We start from the raw sequence: 13,718 nt of genomic DNA, 5'->3' as shown, positions 1-13,718 counted from the left end.
CTGCAGGCAGCCTCCAGCAGCTGATGGCGAGCTGGAGGAGCTGCAGCCAGCCTCCAGCAGGTCATGGTGGGGTGGAGGAGCAGCAGCCAGCCTCCAGCAGCTGATGGCGGGGTGCAGGAGCAGCAGCCAGCCTCCAGCAGCTGATGGCGGGGTGCAGGAGCTGCAGGCAGCCTCCAGCAGCTGATGGCGGGGTGCAGGAGCTGCAGCCAGCCTCCAGCTGGTGATGGCGGGGTGGAGGAGCAGCAGCCAGCCTCCAGCAGCCAGCCTCCAGCTGCTGATGGCGGGGTGGAGGAACAGAAGCCTCTAGCAGCTGATGGCGGGGTGGAGGAACAGAAGCCTCCAGCAGCTGATGGCGGGATGCAGGAGCTCCAGGCAGCCTCCAGCAGCTGATGGCGGGGTGCAGGAGCTGCAGCCAGCCTCCAGCTGGTGATGGCGGGGTGGAGGAGCAGCAGCCAGCGTCCAGCAGCCAGCGTCCAGCAGCCAGCCTCCAGCTGCTGATGGCGGGGTGGAGGAACAGAAGCCTCCAGCAGCTGATGGCGGGGTGCCAGAGCAGCAGCCAACCTCCAGCAGCACGTGGCGGGGTGGAGGAGCAGAAGCCAGCCTCCAGCAGCTGATGGCGGGGTGGAGGAGCTGCAGCCAGCCTCCAGCAGCTGATGGCGGGGTGCAGGAGCTGCAGGCAGCCTCCAGCAGCTGAAGGCGGGGTGCAGGAGCTGCAGGCAGCCTCCAGCTGGTGATGGCGGGGTGTAGGAGCAGCAGCCAGCCTCCAGCAGCCAGCCTCCGGCTGCTGATGGCGGGGTGGAGGAACAGAAGCCTCCAGCAGCTGATGGCGGGGTGCAGGAGCTCCAGGCAGCCTCCAGCAGCTGATGGCGGGGTGCAGGAGCTGCAGCAAGCCTCCAGCTGGTGATGGCGGGGTGGAGGAGCAGCAGCCAGCCTCCAGCAGCCAGCCTCCAGCTGCTGATGGCGGGGTGGAGGAACGGAAGCCTCCAGCAGCTGATGGCGGGGTGCAGGAGCAGCAGCCAGCAGCTGGTGGCAGGGTGGAGGAGCAGAAGCCAGCCTCCAGCAGCTGATGGCGGGGTGGAGGAGCTGCAGCCAGCCTCCAGCAGCTGATGGCGGGGTGCAGGATCTGCAGGCAGCCTCCAGCAGCTGATGGCGGGGTGCAGGAGCTGCAGGCAGCCTCCAGCAGCTGATGGCGAGCTGGAGGAGCTGCAGCCAGCCTCCAGCAGGTCATGGTGGGGTGGAGGAGCAGCAGCCAGCCTCCAGCAGCTGATGGCGGGGTGCAGGAGCAGCAGCCAGCCTCCAACAGCTGATGGCGGGGTGCAGGAGCTGCAGGCAGCCTCCAGCAGCTGATGGCGGGGTGCAGGAGCTGCAGCCAGCCTCCAGCTGGTGATGGCGGGGTGGAGGAGCAGCAGCCAGCCTCCAGCAGCCAGCCTCCAGCTGCTGATGGCGGGGTGGAGGAACAGAAGCCTCCAGCAGCTGATGGTGGGGTGCCGGAGCAGCAGCCAGCCTCCAGCAGCTGATGGCGGGGTGGAGGAGCTGCAGCCAGCCTCCAGCAGCTGATGGCGGGGTGCAGGAGCTGCAGGCAGCCTCCAGCAGCTGATGGCGGGGTGGAGGAGCTGCAGCCAGCCTCCAGCAGGTCATGGTGGGGTGGAGGAGCAGCAGCCAGCCTCCAGCAGCTGATGGCGGGGTGCAGGAGCAGCAGTCAGCCTCCAGCTGGTGATGGCGGGGTGGAGGAGCAGGAGCCAGCCTCCAGCAGCCAGCCTCCAGCTGCTGATGGCGGGGTGGAGGAACAGAAGCCTCCAGCAGCTGATGGCGGGGTGCAGGAGCTCCAGGCAGCCTCCAGCAGCTGATGGCGGGGTGCAGGAGCTGCAGCCAGCCTCCAGCTGGTGATGGCGGGGTGCAGGAGCTGCAGCCAGCCTCCAGCTGGTGATGGCGGGGTGGAGGAGCAGCAGCCAGCCTCCAGCAGCCAGCCTCCAGCTGCTGATGGCGGGGTGGAGGAACAGAAGCCTCCAGCAGCTGATGGCGGGATGGAGGAGCTGCAGCCAGCCTCCAGCAGGTCATGGTGGGGTGGAGGAGCAGCAGCCAGCCTCCAGCAGCTGATGGCGGGGTGCAGGAGCAGCAGCCAGCCTCCAGCAGCTGATGGCGGGGTGCAGGAGCTGCAGGCAGCCTCCAGCAGCTGATGGCGGGGTGCAGGAGCTGCAGCCAGCCTCCAGCTGGTGATGGCGGGGTGGAGGAACAGCAGCCAGCCTCCAGCAGCCAGCCTCCAGCTGCTGATGGCGGGGTGGAGGAACAGAAGCCTCCAGCAGCTGATGGCGGGGTGCAGGAGCTCCAGGCAGCCTCCAGCAGCTGATGGCGGGGTGCAGGAGCTGCAGCCAGCCTCCAGCTGGTGATGGCGGGGTGGAGGAGCAGCAGCCAGCCTCCAGCTGCTGATGGCGGGGTGGAGGAACAGAAGCCTCCAGCAGCTGATGGCGGGGTGCAGGAGCTGCAGGCAGCCTCCAGCAGCTGATGGCGGGGTGCAGGAGCTGCAGTCAGCCTCCATCTGGGGATGGCAGGGTGGAGGAGCAGCAGCCAGCCTCCAGCAGCCAGCCTCCAGCTGCTGATGGCGGAGTGGAGGAACAGAAGCCTCCAGCAGCTGATGGCGGGGTGCAGGAGCTCCAGGCAGCCTCCAGCAGCTGATGGCGGGGTGCAGGAGCTGCAGGCAGCCTCCAGCAGCTGATGGCGGGGTGCAGGAGCTGCAGCCAGCCTCCAGCAGCTGATGGCGGGGTGCAGGAGCAGCAGCCAGCCTCCAGCAGCTGATGGCGGGGTGCAGGAGCTGCAGGCAGCCTCCAGCAGCTGATGGCGGGGTGCAGGAGCTGCAGCCAGCCTCCAGCTGGTGATGGCGGGGTGGAGGAGCAGCAGCCAGCCTCCAGCAGCCAGCCTCCAGCTGCTGATGGCGGGGTGGAGGAACAGAAGCCTCCAGCAGCTGATGGCGGGGTGGAGGAACAGAAGCCTCCAGCAGCTGATGGCGGGATGCAGGAGCTCCAGGCAGCCTCCAGCAGCTGATGGCGGGGTGCAGGAGCTGCAGCCAGCCTCCAGCTGGTGATGGCGGGGTGGAGGAGCAGCAGCCAGCGTCCAGCAGCCAGCGTCCAGCAGCCAGCCTCCAGCTGCTGATGGCGGGGTGGAGGAACAGAAGCCTCCAGCAGCTGATGGCGGGGTGCCAGAGCAGCAGCCAGCCTCCAGCAGCTGGTGGCGGGGTGGAGGAGCAGAAGCCAGCCTCCAGCAGCTGATGGCGGGGTGGAGGAGCTGCAGCCAGCCTCCAGCAGCTGATGGCGGGGTGCAGGAGCTGCAGGCAGCCTCCAGCAGCTGAAGGCGGGGTGCAGGAGCTGCAGGCAGCCTCCAGCTGGTGATGGCGGGATGGAGGAGCAGCAGCCAGCCTCCAGCAGCCAGCCTCCGGCTGCTGATGGCGGGGTGGAGGAACAGAAGCTTCCAGCAGCTGATGGCGGGGTGCAGGAGCTCCAGGCAGCCTCCAGCAGCTGATGGCGGGGTGCAGGAGCTGCAGCAAGCCTCCAGCTGGTGATGGCGGGGTGGAGGAGCAGCAGCCAGCCTCCAGCTGCTGATGGCGGGGTGGAGAAACGGAAGCCTCCAGCAGCTGATGGCGGGGTGCAGGAGCAGCAGCCAGCAGCTGGTGGCAGGGTGGAGGAGCAGAAGCCAGCCTCCAGCAGCTGATGGCGGGGTGGAGGAGCTGCAGCCAGCCTCCAGCAGCTGATGGCGGGGTGCAGGATCTGCAGGCAGCCTCCAGCAGCTGATGGCGGGGTGCAGGAGCTGCAGGCAGCCTCCAGCAGCTGATGGCGAGCTGGAGGAGCTGCAGCCAGCCTCCAGCAGGTCATGGTGGGGTGGAGGAGCAGCAGCCAGCCTCCAGCAGCTGATGGCGGGGTGCAGGAGCAGCAGCCAGCCTCCAACAGCTGATGGCGGGGTGCAGGAGCTGCAGGCAGCCTCCAGCAGCTGATGGCGGGGTGCAGGAGCTGCAGCCAGCCTCCAGCTGGTGATGGCGGGGTGGAGGAGCAGCAGCCAGCCTCCAGCAGCCAGCCTCCAGCTGCTGATGGCGGGGTGGAGGAACAGAAGCCTCCAGCAGCTGATGGTGGGGTGCCGGAGCAGCAGCCAGCCTCCAGCAGCTGATGGCGGGGTGGAGGAGCTGCAGCCAGCCTCCAGCAGCTGATGGCGGGGTGCAGGAGCTGCAGGCAGCCTCCAGCAGCTGATGGCGGGGTGGAGGAGCTGCAGCCAGCCTCCAGCAGGTCATGGTGGGGTGGAGGAGCAGCAGCCAGCCTCCAGCAGCTGATGGCGGGGTGCAGGAGCAGCAGTCAGCCTCCAGCTGGTGATGGCGGGGTGGAGGAGCAGCAGCCAGCCTCCAGCAGCCAGCCTCCAGCTGCTGATGGCGGGGTGGAGGAACAGAAGCCTCCAGCAGCTGATGGCGGGGTGCAGGAGCTCCAGGCAGCCTCCAGCAGCTGATGGCGGGGTGCAGGAGCTGCAGCCAGCCTCCAGCTGGTGATGGCGGGGTGCAGGAGCTGCAGCCAGCCTCCAGCTGGTGATGGCGGGGTGGAGGAGCAGCAGCCAGCCTCCAGCAGCCAGCCTCCAGCTGCTGATGGCGGGGTGGAGGAACAGAAGCCTCCAGCAGCTGATGGCGGGATGGAGGAGCTGCAGCCAGCCTCCAGCAGGTCATGGTGGGGTGGAGGAGCAGCAGCCAGCCTCCAGCAGCTGATGGCGGGGTGCAGGAGCAGCAGCCAGCCTCCAGCAGCTGATGGCGGGGTGCAGGAGCTGCAGGCAGCCTCCAGCAGCTGATGGCGGGGTGCAGGAGCTGCAGCCAGCCTCCAGCTGGTGATGGCGGGGTGGAGGAACAGCAGCCAGCCTCCAGCAGCCAGCCTCCAGCTGCTGATGGCGGGGTGGAGGAACAGAAGCCTCCAGCAGCTGATGGCGGGGTGCAGGAGCTCCAGGCAGCCTCCAGCAGCTGATGGCGGGGTGCAGGAGCTGCAGCCAGCCTCCAGCTGGTGATGGCGGGGTGGAGGAGCAGCAGCCAGCCTCCAGCTGCTGATGGCGGGGTGGAGGAACAGAAGCCTCCAGCAGCTGATGGCGGGGTGCAGGAGCTGCAGGCAGCCTCCAGCAGCTGATGGCGGGGTGCAGGAGCTGCAGTCAGCCTCCAGCTGGGGATGGCAGGGTGGAGGAGCAGCAGCCAGCCTCCAGCAGCCAGCCTCCAGCTGCTGATGGCGGAGTGGAGGAACAGAAGCCTCCAGCAGCTGATGGCGGGGTGCAGGAGCTCCAGGCAGCCTCCAGCAGCTGATGGCGGGGTGCAGGAGCTGCAGCCAGCCTCCAGCAGCCAGCCTCCAGCTGCTGATGGCGGGGTGGAGGAACAGAAGCCTCCAGCAGCTCATGGCGGGGTGCAGGAGAGGCAGCCAGCCTCCAGCAGCTGATGGCGGGGTGGAGGAGCAGAAGCCAGCCTCCAGCAGCTGATGGCGGGTTGGAGGAGCTGCAGCCAGCCTCCAGCAGCTGATGGCGGGCCAGGAGCTGCAGGCAGCCTCCAGCAGCTGATGGCGGGGTGCAGGAGCTGCAGGCAGCCTCCAGCAGCTGGTGGCGGGGTGGAGGAGCAGAAGCCAGCCTCCAGCAGCTGATGGCGGGGTGGAGGAGCTGCAGCCAGCCTCCAGCAGTTGATGGCGGGGTGCAGGAGCTGCAGGCAGCCTCCAGCAGCTGATGGCGGGGTGCAGGAGCTGCAGGCAGCCTCCAGCAGCTGATGGCGAGCTGGAGGAGCTGCAGCCAGCCTCCAGCAGGTCATGGTGGGGTGGAGGAGCAGCAGCCAGCCTCCAGCAGCTGATGGCGGGGTGCAGGAGCAGCAGCCAGCCTCCAGCAGCTGATGGCGGGGTGCAGGAGCTGCAGGCAGCCTCCAGCAGCTGATGGCGGGGTGCAGGAGCTGCAGCCAGCCTCCAGCTGGTGATGGCGGGGTGGAGGAGCAGCAGCCAGCCTCCAGCAGCCAGCCTCCAGCTGCTGATGGCGGGGTGGAGGAACAGAAGCCTCCAGCAGCTGATGGCGGGGTGGAGGAACAGAAGCCTCCAGCAGCTGATGGCGGGATGCAGGAGCTCCAGGCAGCCTCCAGCAGCTGATGGCGGGGTGCAGGAGCTGCAGCCAGCCTCCAGCTGGTGATGGCGGGGTGGAGGAGCAGCAGCCAGCGTCCAGCAGCCAGCCTCCAGCTGCTGATGGCGGGGTGGAGGAACAGAAGCCTCCAGCAGCTGATGGCGGGGTGCCGGAGCAGCAGCCAGCCTCCAGCAGCTGGTGGCGGGGTGGAGGAGCAGAAGCCAGCCTCCAGCAGCTGATGGCGGGGTGGAGGAGCTGCAGCCAGCCTCCAGCAGCTGATGGCGGGGTGCAGGAGCTGCAGGCAGCCTCCAGCAGCTGATGGCGGGGTGCAGGAGCTGCAGGCAGCCTCCAGCAGCTGATGGCGGGGTGGAGGAGCTGCAGCCAGCCTCCAGCAGGTCATGGTGGGGTGGAGGAGCAGCAGCCAGCCTCCAGCAGCTGATGGCGGGGTGCAGGAGCAGCAGCCAGCCTCCAGCAGCTGATGGCGGGGTGCAGGAGCTGCAGGCAGCCTCCAGCAGCTGATGGCGGGGTGCAGGAGCTGCAGCCAGCCTCCAGCTGGTGATGGCGGGGTGGAGGAGCAGCAGCCAGCCTCCAGCAGCCAGCCTCCAGCTGCTGATGGCGGGGTGGAGGAACAGAAGCCTCCAGCAGCTGATGGCGGGGTGCAGGAGCTCCAGGCAGCCTCCAGCAGCTGATGGCGGGGTGCAGGAGCTGCAGCCAGCCTCCAGCTGGTGATGGCGGGGTGGAGGAGCAGCAGCCAGCCTCCAGCAGCCAGCCTCCAGCTGCTGATGGCGGGGTGGAGGAACAGAAGCCTCCAGCAGCTGATGGCGGGGTGCCGGAGCAGCAGCCAGCCTCCAGCAGCTGGTGGCGGGGTGGAGGAGCAGAAGCCAGCTTCCAGCAGCTGATGGCGGGGTGGAGGAGCTGCAGCCAGCCTCCAGCAGCTGATGGCGGGGTGCAGGAGCTGCAGGCAGCCTCCAGCAGCTGATGGCGGGGTGCAGGAGCTGCAGGCAGCCTCCAGCAGCTGATGGCGGGGTGGAGGAGCTGCAGCCAGCCTCCAGCAGGTCATGGTGGGGTGGAGGAGCAGCAGCCAGCCTCCAGCAGCTGATGGCGGGGTGCAGGAGCAGCAGCCAGCCTCCAGCAGCTGATGGCGGGGTGCAGGAGCTGCAGGCAGCCTCCAGCAGCTGATGGCGGGGTGCAGGAGCTGCAGCCAGCCTCCAGCTGGTGATGGCGGTGTGGAGGAGCAGCATCCAGCCTCCAGCAGCCAGCCTCCAGCTGCTGATGGCGGGGTGGAGGAACAGAAGCCTCCAGCAGCTGATGGCGGGGTGCAGGAGCAGCAGGCAGCCTCCAGCAGCTGATGGCGGGGTGCAGGAGCTGCAGCCAGCCTCCAGCTGGTGATGGCGGGGTGGAGGAGCAGCAGCCAGCCTCCAGCAGCTGATGGCGGGGTGCAGGAGCTGCAGGCAGCCTCCAGCAGGTGATGGCGGGGTGCAGGAGCTGCAGGCAGCCTCCAGCAGCTGATGGCGGGGTGCAGGAGCTGCAGCCAGCCTCCAGCTGGTGATGGTGGGGTGGAGGAGCAGCAGCCAGCCTCCAGAAGCTGATGGCGGGGTGCAGGAGCTGCAGGCAGCCTCCAGCAGCTGATGGCGGGGTGCAGGAGCTGCAGGCAGCCTCCAGCAGCTGATGGCGGGGTGGAGGAGCTGCAGCCAGCCTCCAGCAGGTCATGGTGGGGTGGAGGAGCAGCAGCCAGCCTCCAGCGGCTGATGGCGGGGTGCAGGAGCAGCAGCCAGCCTCCAGCAGCTGATGGCGGGGTGCAGGAGCTGCAGGCAGCCTCCAGCAGCTGGTGGCGGGGTGCAGGAGCTGCAGCCAGCCTCCAGCTGGTGATTGCGGGGTTGAGGAGCAGCAGCCAGCCTCCAGCAGCCAGCCTCCAGCTGCTGATGGCGGGGTGGAGGAAATGAAGCCTCCAGCAGCTGATGGCGGGGTGCAGGAGCTCCAGGCAGCCTCCAGCAGCTTATGGCGGGGTGCAGGAGCTGCAGCCAGCCTACAGCTGGTGATGGCGGGGTGGAGGAGCAGCAGCGAGCCTCCAGCAGCCAGCCTCCAGCTGCTGATGGCGGGGTGGAGGAACAGAAGCCTCCAGCAGCTGATGGCGGGGTGGAGGAGCAGAAGCCAGCCTCCAGCAGCTGATGGCGGGGTGGAGGAGCTGCAGCCAGCCTCCAGCAGCTGATGGCGGGGTGCAGGAGCTGCAGGCAGCCTCCAGCAGCTGATGGCGGGGTGCAGGAGCTGCAGGCAGCCTCCAGCAGCTGATGGCGGGGTGCAGGAGCTGCAGCCAGCCTCCAGCAAGTCATGGTGGGGTGGAGGAGCAGCAGCCAGCCTCCAGCAGCTGATGGTGGGGTGCAGGAGCAGCAGCCAGCCTCCAGCAGCTGATGGTGGGGTGCAGGAGCAGCAGCCAGCCTCCAGCAGCTGATGGCGGGGAGAAGGAGCTGCAGGCAGCCTCCAGCAGCTGATGGCGGGGTGCAGGAGCTGCAGCCAGCCTCCAGCTGATGATGGCGGGGTGGAGGAGCAGCAGCCAGCCTCCAGCTGCTGATGGCGGGGTGGAGGAACAGAAGCCTCCAGCAGCTGATGGCGGGGTGCAGGAGCTCCAGGCAGCCTCCAGCAGCTGATGGCGGGGTGCAGGAGCTGCAGCCAGCCTCCAGCTGGTGATGGCGGGGTGGAGGAGCAGCAGCCAGCCTCCAGCAGCCAGCCTCCAGCTGCTGATGGCGGGGTGGAGGAACAGAAGCCTCCAGCAGCTGATGGCGGGGTGCAGGAGCAGCAGCCAGCCTCCAGCAGCTGGTGGCGGGGTGGAGGAGCAGAAGCCAGCCTCCAGCAGCTGATGGCGGGGTGGAGGAGCTGCAGCCAGCCTCCAGCAGCTGATGGCGGGGTGCAGGAGCTGCAGGCAGCCTCCAGCAGCTGATGGCGGGGTGCAGGAGCTGCAGGCAGCCTCCAGCACCTGATGGCGGGGTGGAGGAGCTGCAGCCAGCCTCCAGCAGGTCATGGTGGGGTGGAGGAGCAGCAGCCAGCCTCCAGCAGCTGATGGCGGGGTGCAGGAGCTGCAGGCAGCCTCCAGCTGGTGATGGCGGGGTGGAGGAGCAGCAGCCAGCCTCCAGCAGCCAGCCTCCAGCTGCTGATGGCGGGGTGGAGGAACAGAAGCCTCCAGCAGCTGATGGCGGGGTGCAGGAGCTCCAGGCAGCCTCCAGCAGCTGATGGCGGGGTGCAGGAGCTGCAGCCAGCCTCCAGCTGGTGATGGCGGGGTGGAGGAGCAGCAGCCAGCCTCCAGCAGCCAGCCTCCAGCTGCTGATGGCGGGGTGGAGGAACAGAAGCCTCCAGCAGCTGATGGCGGGGTGCAGGAGCTGCAGGCAGCCTCCAGCAGCTGATGGCGGGGTGCAGGAGCTGCAGCCATCCTCCAGCTGGTGATGGCGGGGTGGAGGAGCAGCAGCCAGCCTCCAGCAGCCAGCCTCCAGCTGCTGATGGCGGGGTGGAGGAACAGAAGCCTCCAGCAGCTGATGGCGGGGTGCAGGAGCTCCAGGCAGCCTCCAGCAGCTGATGGCGGGGTGCAGGAGCTGCAGCCAGCCTCCAGCTGGTGATGGCGGGGTGGAGGAGCAGCAGCCAGCCTCCAGCAGCTGATGGCGGGGTGCAGGAGCTGCAGGCAGCCTCCAGCAGCTGATGGCGGGGTGCAGGAGCTGCAGCCAGCCTCCAGCTGGTGATGGCGGGGTGGAGGAGCAGCAGCCAGCCTCCAGCAGCCAGCCTCCAGATGCTGATGGCGGGGTGGAGGAACAGAAGCCTCCAGCAGCTGATGGCGGGGTGCAGGAGCTCCAGGCAGCCTCCAGCAGCTGATGGCGGGGTGGAGGAGCTGCAGCCAGCCTCCAGCTGGTGATGGCGGGGTGGAGGAGCAGCAGCCAGCCTCCAGCAGCTGATGGCGGGGTGCAGGAGCTGCAGGCAGCCTCCAGCAGCTGATGGCGGGGTGCAGGAGCTGCAGCCAGCCTCCAGCTGGTGATGGCGGGGTGGAGGAGCAGCAGCCAGCCTCCAGCTGGTGATGGCGGGGTGGAGGAGCAGCAGCCAGCCTCCAGCTGCTGATGGTGGGGTGGAGGAACAGAAGCCTCCAGCAGCTGATGGCGGGGTGCAGGAGCACCAGGCAGCCTCCAGCAGCTGATGGCGGGGTGCAGGAGCTGCAGCCAGCCTCCAGCTGGTGATGGCGGGGTGGAGGAGCAGCAGCCAGCCTCCAGCAGCCAGCCTCCAGCTGCTGATGGCGGGGTGGAGGAACAGAAGCCTCCAGCAGCTGATGGCGGGGTGCAGGAGCAGCAGCCAGCCTCCAGCAGCTGGTGGCGGGGTGGAGGAGCAGAAGCCAGCCTCCAGCTGCTGATGGCGGGGTGGAGGAACAGAAGCCTCCAGCAGCTGATGGCGGGGTGCCGGAGCAGCAGCCAGCCTCCAGCAGCTGATGGCGGGGTGGAGGAGCTGCAGCCAGCCTCCAGCAGCTGATGGCGGGGTGCAGGAGCTGCAGCCAGCCTCCAGCAGCTGATGGCGGGGTGCAGGAGCTGCAGGCAGCCTCCAGCAGCTGATGGCGGGGTGGAGGAGCTGCAGCCAGCCTCCAGCAGGTCATGGTGGGGTGGAGGAGCAGCAGCCAGCCTCCAGCAGCTGATGGCGGGGTGCAGGAGCAGCAGCCAGCCTCCAGCAGCTGATGGCGGGGTGCAGGAGCTGCAGGCAGCCTCCAGCAGCTGATGGCGGGGTGCAGGAGCTGCAGCCAGCCTCCAGATGGTGATGGCGGGGTGGAGGAGCAGCAGCCAGCCTCCAGCAGCCAGCCTCCAGCTGCTGATGGCGGGGTGGAGGAACAGAAGCCTCCAGCAGCTGATGGCGGGGTGCAGGAGCTCCAGGCAGCCTCCAGCAGCTGATGGCGGGGTGCAGGAGCTGCAGCCAGCCTCCAGCTGGTGATGGCGGGGTGGAGGAGCAGCAGCCAGCCTCAAGCAGCCAGCCTCCAGCTGCTGATGGCGGGGTGGAGGAACAGAAGCCTCCAGCAACTGATGGCGGGGTGCAGGAGCAGCAGCCAGCCTCCAGCAGCTGGTGGCGGGGTGGAGGAGCAGAAGACAGCCTCCAGCAGCTGATGGCGGGGTGGAGGAGCTGCAGCCAGCCTCCAGCAGCTGATGGCGGCGTGCAGGAGCTGCAGGCAGCCTCCAGCAGCTGATGGCGGGGTGCAGGAGCTGCAGGCAGCCTCCAGCAGCTGATGGCGGGGTGCAGGAGCTGCAGGCAGCCTCCAGCAGCTGATGGCGGGGTGCAGGAGCTGCAGCCATCCTCCAGCTGGTGATGGCGGGGTGGAGGAGCAGCAGCCAGCCTCCAGCAGCCAGCCTCCAGCTGCTGATGGCGGGGTGGAGGAACAGAAGCCTCCAGCAGCTGATGGCGGGGTGCAGGAGCTCCAGGCAGCCTCCAGCAGCTGATGGCGGGGTGCAGGAGCTGCAGCCAGCCTCCAGCTGGTGATGGCGGGGTGGAGGAGCAGCAGCCAGCCTCCAGCAGCTGATGGCGGGGTGCAGGAGCTGCAGGCAGCCTCCAGCAGCTGATGGCGGGGTGCAGGAGCTGCAGCCAGCCTCCAGCTGGTGATGGCGGGGTGGAGGAGCAGCAGCCAGCCTCCAGCAGCCAGCCTCCAGATGCTGATGGCGGGGTGGAGGAACAGAAGCCTCCAGCAGCTGATGGCGTGGTGCAGGAGCTCCAGGCAGCCTCCAGCAGCTGATGGCGGGGTGGAGGAGCTGCAGCCAGCCTCCAGCTGGTGATGGCGGGGTGGAGGAGCAGCAGCCAGCCTCCAGCAGCTGATGGCGGGGTGCAGGAGCTGCAGGCAGCCTCCAGCAGCTGATGGCGGGGTGCAGGAGCTGCAGCCAGCCTCCAGCTGGTGATGGCGGGGTGGAGGAGCAGCAGCCAGCCTCCAGCTGCTGATGGTGGGGTGGAGGAACAGAAGCCTCCAGCAGCTGATGGCGGGGTGCAGGAGCACCAGGCAGCCTCCAGCAGCTGATGGCGGGGTGCAGGAGCTGCAGCCAGCCTCCAGCTGGTGATGGCGGGGTGGAGGAGCAGCAGCCAGCCTCCAGCAGCCAGCCTCCAGCTGCTGATGGCGGGGTGGAGGAACAGAAGCCTCCAGCAGCTGATGGCGGGGTGCAGGAGCAGCAGCCAGCCTCCAGCAGCTGGTGGCGGGGTGGAGGAGCAGAAGCCAGCCTCCAGCTGCTGATGGCGGGGTGGAGGAACAGAAGCCTCCAGCAGCTGATGGCGGGGTGGAGGAGCAGCAGCCAGCCTCCAGCAGCTGATGGCGGGGTGGAGGAGCTGCAGCCAGCCTCCAGCAGCTGATGGCGGGGTGCAGGAGCTGCAGCCAGCCTCCAGCAGCTGATGGCGGGGTGCAGGAGCTGCAGGCAGCCTCCAGCAGCTGATGGCGGGGTGGAGGAGCTGCAGCCAGCCTCCAGCAGGTCATGGTGGGGTGGAGGAGCAGCAGCCAGCCTCCAGCAGCTGATGGCGGGGTGCAGGAGCAGCAGCCAGCCTCCAGCAGCTGATGGCGGGGTGCAGGAGCTGCAGGCAGCCTCCAGCAGCTGATGGCGGGGTGCAGGAGCTGCAGCCAGCCTCCAGCTGGTGATGGCGGGGTGGAGGAGCAGCAGCCAGCCTCCAGCAGCCAGCCTCCAGCTGCTGATGGCGGGGTGGAGGAACAGAAGCCTCCAGCAGCTGATGGCGGGGTGCAGGAGCTCCAGGCAGCCTCCAGCAGCTGATGGCGGGGTGCAGGAGCTGCAGCCAGCCTCCAGCTGGTGATGGCGGGGTGGAGGAGCAGCAGCCAGCCTCAAGCAGCCAGCCTCCAGCTGCTGATGGCGGGGTGGAGGAACAGAAGCCTCCAGCAACTGATGGCGGGGTGCAGGAGCAGCAGCCAGCCTCCAGCAGCTGGTGGCGGGGTGGAGGAGCAGAAGACAGCCTCCAGCAGCTGATGGCGGGGTGGAGGAGCTGCAGCCAGCCTCCAGCAGCTGATGGCGGCGTGCAGGAGCTGCAGGCAGCCTCCAGCAGCTGATGGCGGGGTGCAGGAGCTGCAGGCAGCCTCCAGCAGCTGATGGCGGGGTGCAGGAGCTGCAGGCAGCCTCCAGCAGCTGATGGCGGGGTGCAGGAGCTGCAGCCAGCCTCCAGCTGGTGATGGCGGGGTGGAGGAGCAGCAGCCAGCCTCCAGCAGCCAGCCTCCAGCTGCTGATGGCGGGGTGGAGGAACAGAAGCCTCCAGCAGCTGATGGCGGGGTGCAGGAGCTGCAGGCATCCTCCAGCAGCTGATGGCGGGGTGCAGGAGCTGCAGCCAGCCTCCAGCTGGTGATGGCGGGGTGGAGGAGCAGCAGCCAGCCTCCAGCTGCTGATGGCGGGGTGGAGGAACAGAAGCCTCCAGCAGCTGATGGCGGGGTGCAGGAGCTCCAGGCAGCCTCCAGCAGCTGATGGCGGGGTGCAGGAGCTGCAGCCAGCCTCCAGATGGTGATGGCGGGGTGGAGGAGCAGCAGCCAGCCTCCATTAGCCAGCCTCCAGCTGCTGATGGCGGGGTGGAGGAGCAGAAGCCAGCCTCCAGCAGCTGATGGCGGGGTGGAGGAGCTGCAGCCAGCCTCCAGCAGCTGATGGCGG

This window comes from Nothobranchius furzeri, unplaced genomic scaffold, assembly GCF_043380555.1.
Source record: "Nothobranchius furzeri strain GRZ-AD unplaced genomic scaffold, NfurGRZ-RIMD1 Scf022, whole genome shotgun sequence".
Classification (NCBI taxonomy): Eukaryota; Metazoa; Chordata; class Actinopteri; order Cyprinodontiformes; family Nothobranchiidae; genus Nothobranchius; species Nothobranchius furzeri.
The sequence above is the reverse complement of the archived record's forward strand: the minus strand, read 5'-3'. Positions refer to the sequence as shown.